The following is an 11,896-nucleotide window of genomic DNA, read 5'->3' as shown; positions in this document are numbered from 1 at the left end:
ATACAATTCTAGCATGAATAATAAACCTTTATCATGATATAAGGAAATAGATAATAACTTTATTATTGCCTCTAGGGCATATTTCCTTCAGTCTCCCACTTGCACTAGAGTCAATAATCTAGATTACACTGTAATGATCCTAACACCCATGGAGTCTTGGTGCTGATCATGTTTTGCTCGTGGAAGAGGCTTAGTCAACGGGTCTGCAACATTCAGATCCGTATGTATCTTGCAAATCTCTATGTCTCCCACCTGGACTAGATCCCGGATGGAGTTGAAGCGTCTCTTGATGTGTTTGGTCTTTTTGTGAAATCTGGATTCCTTTGCCAAGGCAATTGCACCAGTATTGTCACAAAAGATTTTCATTGGACCCGATGCACTAGGTATGACACCTAGATCGGATATGAACTCCTTCATCCAGACTCCTTCGTTTGCTGCTTCCGAAGCAGCTATATACTCCGCTTCACATGTAGATCCCGCTACGACGCTTTGTTTAGAACTGCACCAACTGACAGCTCCACCGTTTAATGTAAACATGTATCCGGTTTGCGATTTAGAATCGTCCGGATCAGTGTCAAAGCTTGCATCAACGTAACCTCTTACGGTGAGCTCTTTGTCACCCCCATATATGAGAAACATATCCTTAGTCCTTTTCAGGTATTTCAGGATGTTCTTGATCGCTGTCCAGTGATCCACTCCTGGATTACTTTGGTACCTCCCTGCTAAACTTATAGCAAGGCATACATCAGGTCTGGTACACAGCATTGCATACATGATAGAGCCTATGGCTGAAGCATAGGGAACATCTTTCATTTTCTCTCTATCTTCTGCAGTGGTCGGGCTTTGAGTCTTACTCAATCTCACACCTTGTAACACAGGCAAGAACCCTTTCTTTGCTTGATCCATTTTGAACTTCTTCAAAATCTTGTTAAGGTATGTGCTTTGTGAAAGTCCAATTAAGCGTCTTGATCTACCTCTATAGATTTTTATGCCTAATATGTAAGCAGCTTCACCGAGGTCTTTCATTGAAAAACTTTTATTCAAGTATCCCTTTATGCTATCCAGAAATTCTATATCATTTCCAATCAGTAATATGTCATCCACATATAATATTAGAAATGCTACAGAGCTCCCACTCACTTTCTTGTAAATACAGGCTTCTCCGAAAGTCTGTATAAAACCAAATGCTTTGATCACACTATCAAAGAGTTTATTCCAACTCCGAGAGGCTTGCACCAGTCCATAAATGGATCGCTGGAGCTTGCACACTTTGTTAGCTCCCTTTGGATCGACAAAACCTTCCGGTTGCATCATATACAACTCTTCTTCCAGAAATCCATTCAGGAATGCAGTTTTGACATCCATCTGCCAAATTTCATAATCATAAAATGCGGCAACTGCTAACATGATTCGGACAGACTTAAGCATCGCTACGGGCGAGAAAGTCTCATTGTAGTCAATCCCTTGAACTTGTCGAAAACCTTTTGCGACAAGTCAAGCTTTGTAGACAGTAACATTACCATCAGCGTCAGTCTTCTTCTTAAAGATCCATTTATTCTCAATTGCTTGCCGATCATTGGGCAAGTCAACCAAAGTCCATAATTTGTTCTCATACATGGATCCCATCTCAGATTTCATGGCTTCAAGCCACTTTGCGGAATCTGGGCTCATCATCGCTTCTTCATAGTTCGTAGGTGAAGGAAATATGCCCTAGAGGCAATAATAAAGTTATTATTTATTTCCTTATTTCATGATAAATGTTTATTATTCATGCTAGAATTGTATTAACCGGAAACATAATACATGTGTGAATACATAGACAAACAAAGTTTCACTAGTATGCCTCTACTTGACTAGCTCGTTAATCAAAGATGGTTATGTTTCCTGACCATGAACAAAGAGTTGTTATTTGATTAACGAGGTCACATCATTAGTAGAATGATCTGATTGACATGACCCATTCCATTAGCTTAGCACCCGATCGTTTAGTATGTTGCTATTGCTTTCTTCATGACTTATACATGTTCCTATGACTATGAGATTATGCAACTCCCGTTTACCGGAGGAACACTTTGGGTACTACCAAACGTCACAACGTAACTGGGTGATTATAAAGGAGTACTACAGGTGTCTCCAATGGTCGATGTTGGGTTGGCGTATTTTGAGATTAGGATTTGTCACTCCGATTGTCGGAGAGGTATCTCTGGGCCCTCTCGGTAATACACATCACATAAGCCTTGCAAGCATTACAACTAATATGTTAGTTGTGAGATGATGTATTACGGAACGAGTAAAGAGACTTGCCAGTAACGAGATTGAACTAGGTATTGGATACCGACGATCGAATCTCGGGCAAGTAACATACCGATGACAAAGGGAACAACGTATGTTGTTATGCGGTCTGACCGATAAAGATCTTCGTAGAATATGTAGGAACCAATATGGGCATCCAGGTCCCGCTATTGGTTATTGACCAGAGACATGTCTCGGTCATGTCTACATTGTTCTCGAACCCGTAGGGTCCGCACGCTTAAGGTTACGATGACAGTTATATTATGAGTTTATGCATTTTGATGTACCGAAGGTTGTTCGGAGTCCCGGATGTGATCACGGACATGACGAGGAGTCTCGAAATGGTCGAGACGTAAAGATTGATATATTGGATGACAATATTCGGACACCGGAAGGGTTCCGGAAGAGTATCGGATAAAACCGGAGCACCGGGGGGTTACCGGAACCCCCCGGGGGGTTAATGGGCCTTATGGGCCTAATGTGGAGAAGAGGAAGGGGCTGCCACAGCAGGCCGCGCGCCCCCTCTCCCCCTAGTCCGAATTGGACAAGGAGGGAGGGGCGGCGCCCCCCCTTTCCTTCTCTCCCTCCACCTCTCCTAGTTGGACAAGGAACGGGAGGGGAGTCCTACTCCCGGTAGGAGTAGGACTCCTCCTGCGCGCCTCCTCTAGGGCCGGCCGCACCCCCCCTTGGATCCTTTATATACGGAGGCAGGGGCACCTCTAAACACACAAGTTAACACAAGTTGATCCACGTGATCGATTCCTTAGCCGTGTGCGGTGCCCCCTGCCACCATATTCCTCGATAATACTGTAGCGGAGTTTAGGCGAAGCCCTGCTGCTGTAGTTCATCAAGATCGTCACCACGCCGTCGTGCTGACGGAACTCTTCCCCGACACTTTGCTGGATCGGAGTCCGGGGATCGTCATCGAGCTGAACGTGTGCTCGAACTCGGAGGTGCCGTAGTTTCGGTGCTTGATCGGTTGGATCGTGAAGACGTACGACTACTTCCTCTACGTCGTGTCATCGCTTCCGCAGTCGGTCTGCGTAGGGTACGTAGACAATACTCTTCCCCTCGTTGCTATGCATCACATGATCCTGTGTGCGCGTAGGAAAATTTTTGAAATTACTACGAAACCCAACAGTGGCATCCGAGCCTAGGTTACTTATGTTGATGTTATATGCACGAGTAGAACACAAGTGAGTTGTGGACAATACAAGTCATACTGCCTACCAGCATGTCATATTTTGGTTCGGCGGTATTGTTGGACGAGACGACCCGGACCAACCTTACGCGTACGCTTACGCGAGACCGGTTCCCTCGACGTGCTTTGCACATAGATGGCTTGCGGGCGACTGTCTCTCCAACTTTAGTTGAACCAAGTATGGCTACGCCCGGTCCTTGAGAAGGTTAAAACGGAGTCTATTTGACAAACTATCGTTGTGGTTTTGATGCGTAGGTGAGATTGGTTCTTACTTAAGCCCGTAGCAGCCACGTAAAACATGCAACAACAAAGTAGAGGACGTCTAACTTGTTTTTGCAGGGCATGTTGTGATGTGATATGGTCAAAGCATGATGCTGAATTTTATTGTATGAGATGATCATGTTTTGTAACCGAGTTATCGGCAACTGGCAGGAGCCATATGGTTGTCGCTTTATTGTATGCAATGCAATCGCGATGTAATGCTTTACTTTATTACTACGGTAGTGATAGTCGTGGAAGCATAAGATTGGCGAGATGACAACGATGCTACGATGGAGATCAAGGTGTCGCGCCGGTGACGATGGTGATCATGACGGTGCTTCGGAGATGGAGATCACAAGCACAAGATGATGATGGCCATATCATATCACTTATATTGATTGCATGTGATGTTTATCCTTTTATGCATCTTATCTTGCTTTGATTGACGGTAGCATTATAAGATGATCTCTCATTAAATTATCAAGAAGTGTTCTCCCTGAGTATGCACCGTTGCCAAAGTTCGTCGTGCCCAGACACCACGTGATGATCGGGTGTGATAAGCTCTACGTCCATCTACAACGGGTACAAGCCAGTTTTTGCACACGCAGAATACTCAGGTTAAACTTGACGAGCCTAGCATATGCAGATATGGCCTCGGAACACGGAGACCGAAAGGTCGAGCATGAATCATATAGTAGATATGATCAACATAATGATGTTCACCGATGAAACTACTCCATCTCACGTGATGATCGGACATGGTTTAGTTGATTTGGATCACGTGATCACTTAGAGGATTAGAGGGATGTCTATCTAAGTGGGAGTTCTTAAGTAATATGATTAAATTGAACTTAAATTTATCATGAACTTAGTCCTGGTAGTATTTTGCAAATCATGTTGTAGATCAATAGCTCACGTTGTTGCTTCCCTGTGTTTATTTTGATATGTTCCTAGAGAAAATTGTGTTGAAAAATGTTAGTAGCAATGTTGCGGATTTGATCCGTGATCTGAGGTTAAATCCTCATTGCTGCACAGAAGAATTATGTCCTTAATGCACCGCTAGGTGACAGACCTATTGCAGGAGCAGATGCAGAAGTTATGAACGTCTGGCTAGCTCAATATGATGACTACTTGATAGTTTAGTGCACCATGCTTAACGGCTTAGAATCGGGACTTCAAAGACGTTTTGAACGTCATGGACCATATGAGATGTTCCAGGAATTGAAGTTAATATTTCAAGCAAATACCCGAGTTGAGAGATATGAAGTCTCCAACAAGTTCTATAGCTAAAAGATGGAGGAGAATCGCTCAACTAGTGAGCATGTGCTCAGATTGTCTGGGTACTTCAATCGCTTGAATCAAGTGGGAGTTAATCTTCCAGATAAGATAGTGATTGACAGAATTCTCTAGTCACCATCACCAAGTTAGTAGAACTTCGTGATGAACTATAGTATGCAAGGGATGATGAAAATGATTCCCGAGCTCTTCGTGATGTTGAAATCAACGAAGGTAGAAATCAAGAAAGAGCATCAAGTGTTGATGGTTGACAAGATCACTAGTTTCAAGAAAAGGGCAAAGGGAAAGAAAGGGGAACTTCAAGTAGATTGACAAGCAAGTTGTCACTCCCACGAAGAAGCCCAAAGCTGAACCAAAGCCTGAAACTGAGTGCTTACACTGCAAAGGAAATGGTCACTGGAAGCAGAACTACCCTAAATATTTGGTGGATAAGAAGGATGGCAAAGTGAAAAAGGGTACATTTGATATACAGGTGTTTGATGTGTGCTTTACTAGTGTTTATAGCAACCCCTCGGTATTTGGTACTGGTTCAGTTGCTAAGAGTAGTAACTCGAAACGGGAGTTGCAGAATAAACAGAGACTAGTTAAGGGTGAAGTGACGATGTGTGTTGGAAGTAGTTCCAAGATTGATATGATCATCACCGCACACTCCCCTATACTTCCGGGATTAGTGTTGAACCTGAATAAGTGTTATTTGGTGTTTGCGTTGAGCATGAATATGATTTGATCATGTTTATTGTAATACGGTTATTCATTTAAGTAAGAGAATAAATTGTTGTTCTATTTACATGAATAAAACCTTATATGGTTACACACCCAATGAAAATAGTTCATTGGATCTCGATCGTAGTGATACACATAATCATAATATTGAAACCAAAAGATGCAAAGTTAATAATGATAGTGCAGCTTATTTGTAGCACTGCCGTTTAGGTCATATTGGTGTAAAGCGCATGAAGAAACTCCATGCTGATGGGATTTTGGAATCACTTGATTATGAATCACTTGATGCTTGCGAACCATGCCTCATGGGCAAGATGAATAAGACTCCGTTCTCCGGAGCGAGCAACGGACTTATTGGAAATAATACATACTGATGTATGCGGTCCGATGAGTGTTAAGGCTCACGGCAAGTATCGTTATTTTCTGAACTTCATAGATGATTTGAGCAGATATGGGTATATCTACTTGATGAAACATAAGTCTGAAATAGTTGAAAGGTTCAAAGAATATCAGAGTGAAGTGGAAAAATCATCGTAACAAGAAAATAAAGTTTCTGCGATCTGATCGCGGAGACAAATATTTGAGTTACGAGTTTGGTCTTCAATTAAAACAATGTGGAATAGTTTCACAGCTCACGCCACCTGGAACACCACATCGTTATGGTGTGTCCGAACGTCGTAACCGCACTTTATTTGATATGGTGCGATCTATGATATCTCTTTACCACTATTGTTTTGGGGTTATGCATTAGAGACAGATGCATTCACGTTTTAAAATAGGGCACCATCTAAATCCGTTGAGACGACACTGTATGAACTATGGTTTAGCAGTAAACCTAACCTGTTGTTTCTTAAAGTTTGGGGCTGCGATGCTTATGTGAAAAAGGTTTCATCCTGATAAGCTCGAACCCAAATCGGAGAAGTGCGTCTTCATACCCAAAGGAAATTGTTGGGTACACCTTCTATCACAGATCTGAAGGCAAGACATTCGTTGCTAAAATGGATCCTTTCCAGAGAAGGAGTTTCTCTCGAAAGAAGTGAGTGAGAGGAGAGTAGAACTTGATGAGGTAATTATACCTTCTCCCTTATTGGAAAGTAGTTCATCACAAAATCTGTTCTTGTGACTACTACACCAATTAGTAAGGAAGCTAATGATGATGATCATGTAACTTCAGATCAAGTTACTACCGAATCTCGTAGGTAAACCAGAGTGAGATCCGCACCAGAGTGGTACGGTAATCCTGTTTTGGAGGTCATGTTACTTGACTATGACGAACCTACGAACTATGAAGAAGCGATGGTGAGCCCAGATTCCGCAAAGTGGCTTGAAGCCATGAAATCTGAGATGGGATCCATGTATGAGAACAAAGTATGGACTTTGGTTGACTTGCCCGATGATCGGCAAACAATTGAGAATAAATGGATCTTCAAGAGGAAGACGGATGCTGATAGTAGTGTTACTATTTACAAAGCTAGAATTGTCGCAAAAAGGTTTTCGACAAGTTCAAGGTGTTGACTACGATGAGATTTTCTCACTCGTATCTATGCTTAAGTCTGTCCGAATCATGTTAGCAATTGCCGCATTTTATGAAATCTGGCAAATGGATAAACAAAACTGCATTCCTTAATGGATTTATTAAAGAAGAGTTGTATATGATGCAACTAGAAGGTTTTGTCAATCCTAAAGGTACTAACAAAATGTGCAAGCTCCAGCGATCCATCTATGGACTGGTGCAAGCCTCTCGGAGTTGGAATATACGCTTTGATGAGTTGATCAAAGCATATGGTTTTATACAGACTTTTTGAGAAGCCTGTATTTACAATAAAGTGAGTGGGAGCACTACAGCCTTTCTGATTAGTATATGTGAGTGACATATTGTTGATCAGAAATGATGTAGAATTTTTCTGCAAAGCATAAAGGAGTGTTTTAAAGGAGTTCTTTAAAAGGAAAAGACCTCAGTAAAAGCTACTTACATATTAAGCATCAAGATCTATTGAGATAGATCAAGACGCTTGATAAGATTTTCAATGAATACATACCTTGGCAAGATTTTGAAATAGTTCAAAATGGAACAGTCAAAGAAAGAGTTCTTGCCTGTGTTGCAAAGGTATGAAATTGAGTAAGACTCAAATCCCGACCACAGCAGAAAATAGAAAAAATGAAAAGTCATTCCCTGTGCCTCAGTCATAGGTTCTATAAAGTATGCTATGCTATGTACCAGACCTATTGTATACCTTACTCTGAATTTGGCAAGAGAGTACAATAGTGATCTAGGAGTAGATCACTGGACATTGGTCAAGAATATCCTTAGTAAGGACTAAGGAGATGTTTCTCGATTATGGAGGTGATAAAAGAGTTTGTTGTAAAAGTTACACTAAGTCTCAACCTGGATACATATTGAAAGTGGGAGCAATTAGCTAGAGTAGCTCCGTGCAGAGCATTGTTGACATAAATATTTGCAAAATACTTACGGATCTGAATGTGACAGACCCGTTGACTAAGATTCTCTCACAAGCAAAACATGATCGCACCTTAGTACTCCTTGGGTGTTAATCACATAGCGATGTGAACTAGATGACTGAATCTAGTAAAACCCTTTGGGTGTTGATCACATGGGTGTTAATCACATGGTGATGTGAACTATTGCTGTTAAATCACATGGCGATGTGAACTAGATTATTGACTCTAGTGCAAGTGGGAGACTGAAGGAAATATGCCCTAGAGGCAATAATAAAGTTATTATTTATTTCCTTATTTCATGATAAATGTTTATTATTCATGCTAGAATTGTATTAACCGGAAACATAATACATGTGTGAATACATAGACAAACAAAGTTTCACTAGTATGCCTCTACTTGACTAGCTCGTTAATCAAAGATGGTTATGTTTCCTGACCATGAACAAAGAGTTGTTATTTGATTAACGAGGTCACATCATTAGTAGAATGATCTGATTGACATGACCCATTCCATTAGCTTAGCACCCGATCGTTTAGTATGTTGCTATTGCTTTCTTCATGACTTATACATGTTCCTATGACTATGAGATTATGCAACTCCCGTTTACCGGAGGAACACTTTGGGTACTACCAAACGTCACAACGTAACTGGGTGATTATAAAGGAGTACTACAGGTGTCTCCAATGGTCGATGTTGGGTTGGCGTATTTCGAGATTAGGATTTGTCACTCCGATTGTCGGAGAGGTATCTCTGGGCCCTCTCAGTAATACACATCACATAAGCCTTGCAAGCATTACAACTAATATGTTAGTTGTGAGATGATGTATTACGGAACGAGTAAAGAGACTTGCCAGTAACGAGATTGAACTAGGTATTGGATACCGACGATCGAATCTCGGGCAAGTAACATACCGATGACAAAGGGAACAACGTATGTTGTTATGCGGTCTGACCGATAAAGATCTTCGTAGAATATGTAGGAACCAATATGGGCATCCAGGTCCCGCTATTGGTTATTGACCAGAGACATGTCTCGGTCATGTCTACATTGTTCTCGAACCCGTAGGGTCCGCACGCTTAAGGTTACGATGACAGTTATATTATGAGTTTATGCATTTTGATGTACCGAAGGTTGTTCGGAGTCCCGGATGTGATCACGGACATGACGAGGAGTCTCGAAATGGTCGAGACGTAAAGATTGATATATTGGATGACAATATTCGGACACCGGAAGGGTTCCGGAAGAGTATCGGATAAAACCGGAGCACCGGGGGGTTACCGGAACCCCCCGGGGGGTTAATGGGCCTTATGGGCCTAATGTGGAGAAGAGGAAGGGGCTGCCACAGCAGGCCGCGCGCCCCCTCTCCCCCTAGTCCGAATTGGACAAGGAGGGAGGGGCGGCGCCCCCCCTTTCCTTCTCTCCCTCCACCTCTCCTAGTTGGACAAGGAACGGGAGGGGAGTCCTACTCCCGGTAGGAGTAGGACTCCTCCTGCGCGCCTCCTCTAGGGCCGGCCGCACCCCCCCCCTTGGATCCTTTATATATGGAGGCAGGGGCACCTCTAAACACACAAGTTAACACAAGTTGATCCACGTGATCGATTCCTTAGCCGTGTGCGGTGCCCCCTGCCACCATATTCCTCGATAATACTGTAGCGGAGTTTAGGCGAAGCCCTGCTGCTGTAGTTCATCAAGATCGTCACCACGCCGTCGTGCTGACGGAACTCTTCCCCGACACTTTGCTGGATCGGAGTCCGGGGATCGTCATCGAGCTGAACGTGTGCTCGAACTCGGAGGTGCCGTAGTTTCGGTGCTTGATCGGTTGGATCGTGAAGACGTACGACTACTTCCTCTACGTCGTGTCATCGCTTCCGCAGTCGGTCTGCGTAGGGTACGTAGACAATACTCTTCCCCTCGTTGCTATGCATCACATGATCCTGTGTGCGCGTAGGAAAATTTTTGAAATTACTACGAAACCCAACAGTAGGTTCATCATGATCTAGTAGCATGACTTCCAGAACAGGATTTCCGTACCACTCTGGTGCGGATCTCACTCTGGTTGATCTACGAGGTTCAATAGTATCTTGATCTAAAGTTTCATGATCATCATCATTAGCTTCCTCACGTATTGGTGTAGGTGTCGCAGAAACAGTTTTCTGTGATGTTCTACTTTCTAATAAGGGAGTAGGTACAGTTACCTCGTCAAGTTCTACTTTCCTCCCACTCACTTCTTTCGAGAGAAACTCCTTCTCTAGAAAGTTTCCGAATTTAGCAACAAAAAATCTTGCCTTCGGATCTGTGATAGAAGGTGTATCCAATAGTTTCCTTTGGATACCCTATGAAGACACATTTCTCTGATTTGGGTTCGAGCTTATCAGGTTGAAGCTTTTTCACATAAGCATTGCAGCCCCAAACTTTAAGAAACGACAACTTTGGTTTCTTGCCAAAACATAGTTCACAAGGCGTCGTCTCAACGGATTTTGATGGTGCCCTATTTAACGTGAATGCGGCCGTCTCTAAAGCATAACCCCAAAATGATAGTGGTAACTCAGTAAGAGACATCATAGATCGTACCATATCTAGTAAAGTACGATTACGACGTTCGGACACACCATTACGCTGTGGTGTTCCGGGTGGCGTGAGTTGCGAAACTATTGCACAATTTTTCAAATGTACACCAAACTCGTAACTCAAATATTCTCCTCCACGGTCAGATCGTAGAAATTTTATTTTCTTGTTACGATGATTTTCAACTTCACTCTGAAATTCTTTGAACTTTTCAAATGTTTCAGACTTATGTTTCATTAAGTAGATATACCCATATCTGCTTAAGTCATCTGTGAAGATGAGAAAATAACGATATCCGCCACGAGCCTCAATATTCATTGGTCCACATACATCGGTATGTATGATTTCCAACAAATCTGTTGCTCTCTCCATAGTACTGGAGAACGGTGTTTTAGTCATCTTGCCCATGAGGCACGGTTCGCAAGTACCAAGTGATTCATAATCAAGTGGTTCCAAAAGTCCATCAGTATGGAGTTTCTTCATGCGCTTTACACCGATATGACCTAAACGACAATGCCACAAATAAGTTGCACTTTCATTATCAACTCTGCATCTTTTGGTTTCAACATTATGAATATGTGTGTCACTACTATCGAGATTCATCAAAAATAGACCACTCTTCAAAGGTGCATGACCATAAAAGATATTGCTCATATAAATAGAACAACCATTATTCTCTGACTTAAATGAATAACCGTCTCGCATTAAACAAGATCCAGATATAATGTTCATGCTCAACGCTGGCACCAAATAACAATTATTTAGGTCTAATATTAATCCCAAAGGTAGATGTAGAGGTAGCGTGCCGACCGCGATCACATCGACTTTGGAACCGTTTCCTACGCGCATCGTCACCTCGTCCTTTGCTAGTGTCCGCTTATTCTGTAGTCCCTGTTTCGAGTTGCAAATATTAGCAACAGAACCAGTATCAAATACCCAGGTGCTACTGTGAGCATTAGTAAGGTACACATCAATAACATGTATATCACATATACCTTTGTTCACCTTGCCATCCTTCTTATCCGCCAAATACTTGAGGCAGTTCCGCTTCCAGTGACCAGTCTGCTTGCAGTAGAAGCACTCAGTTTCAGGCTTA

The sequence above is a fragment of the Triticum aestivum genome, chromosome 2B (assembly GCF_018294505.1).
Source record: "Triticum aestivum cultivar Chinese Spring chromosome 2B, IWGSC CS RefSeq v2.1, whole genome shotgun sequence".
In the NCBI taxonomy this organism is placed as follows: domain Eukaryota; kingdom Viridiplantae; phylum Streptophyta; class Magnoliopsida; order Poales; family Poaceae; genus Triticum; species Triticum aestivum.
Note: the sequence above shows the minus strand (reverse complement) of the source record.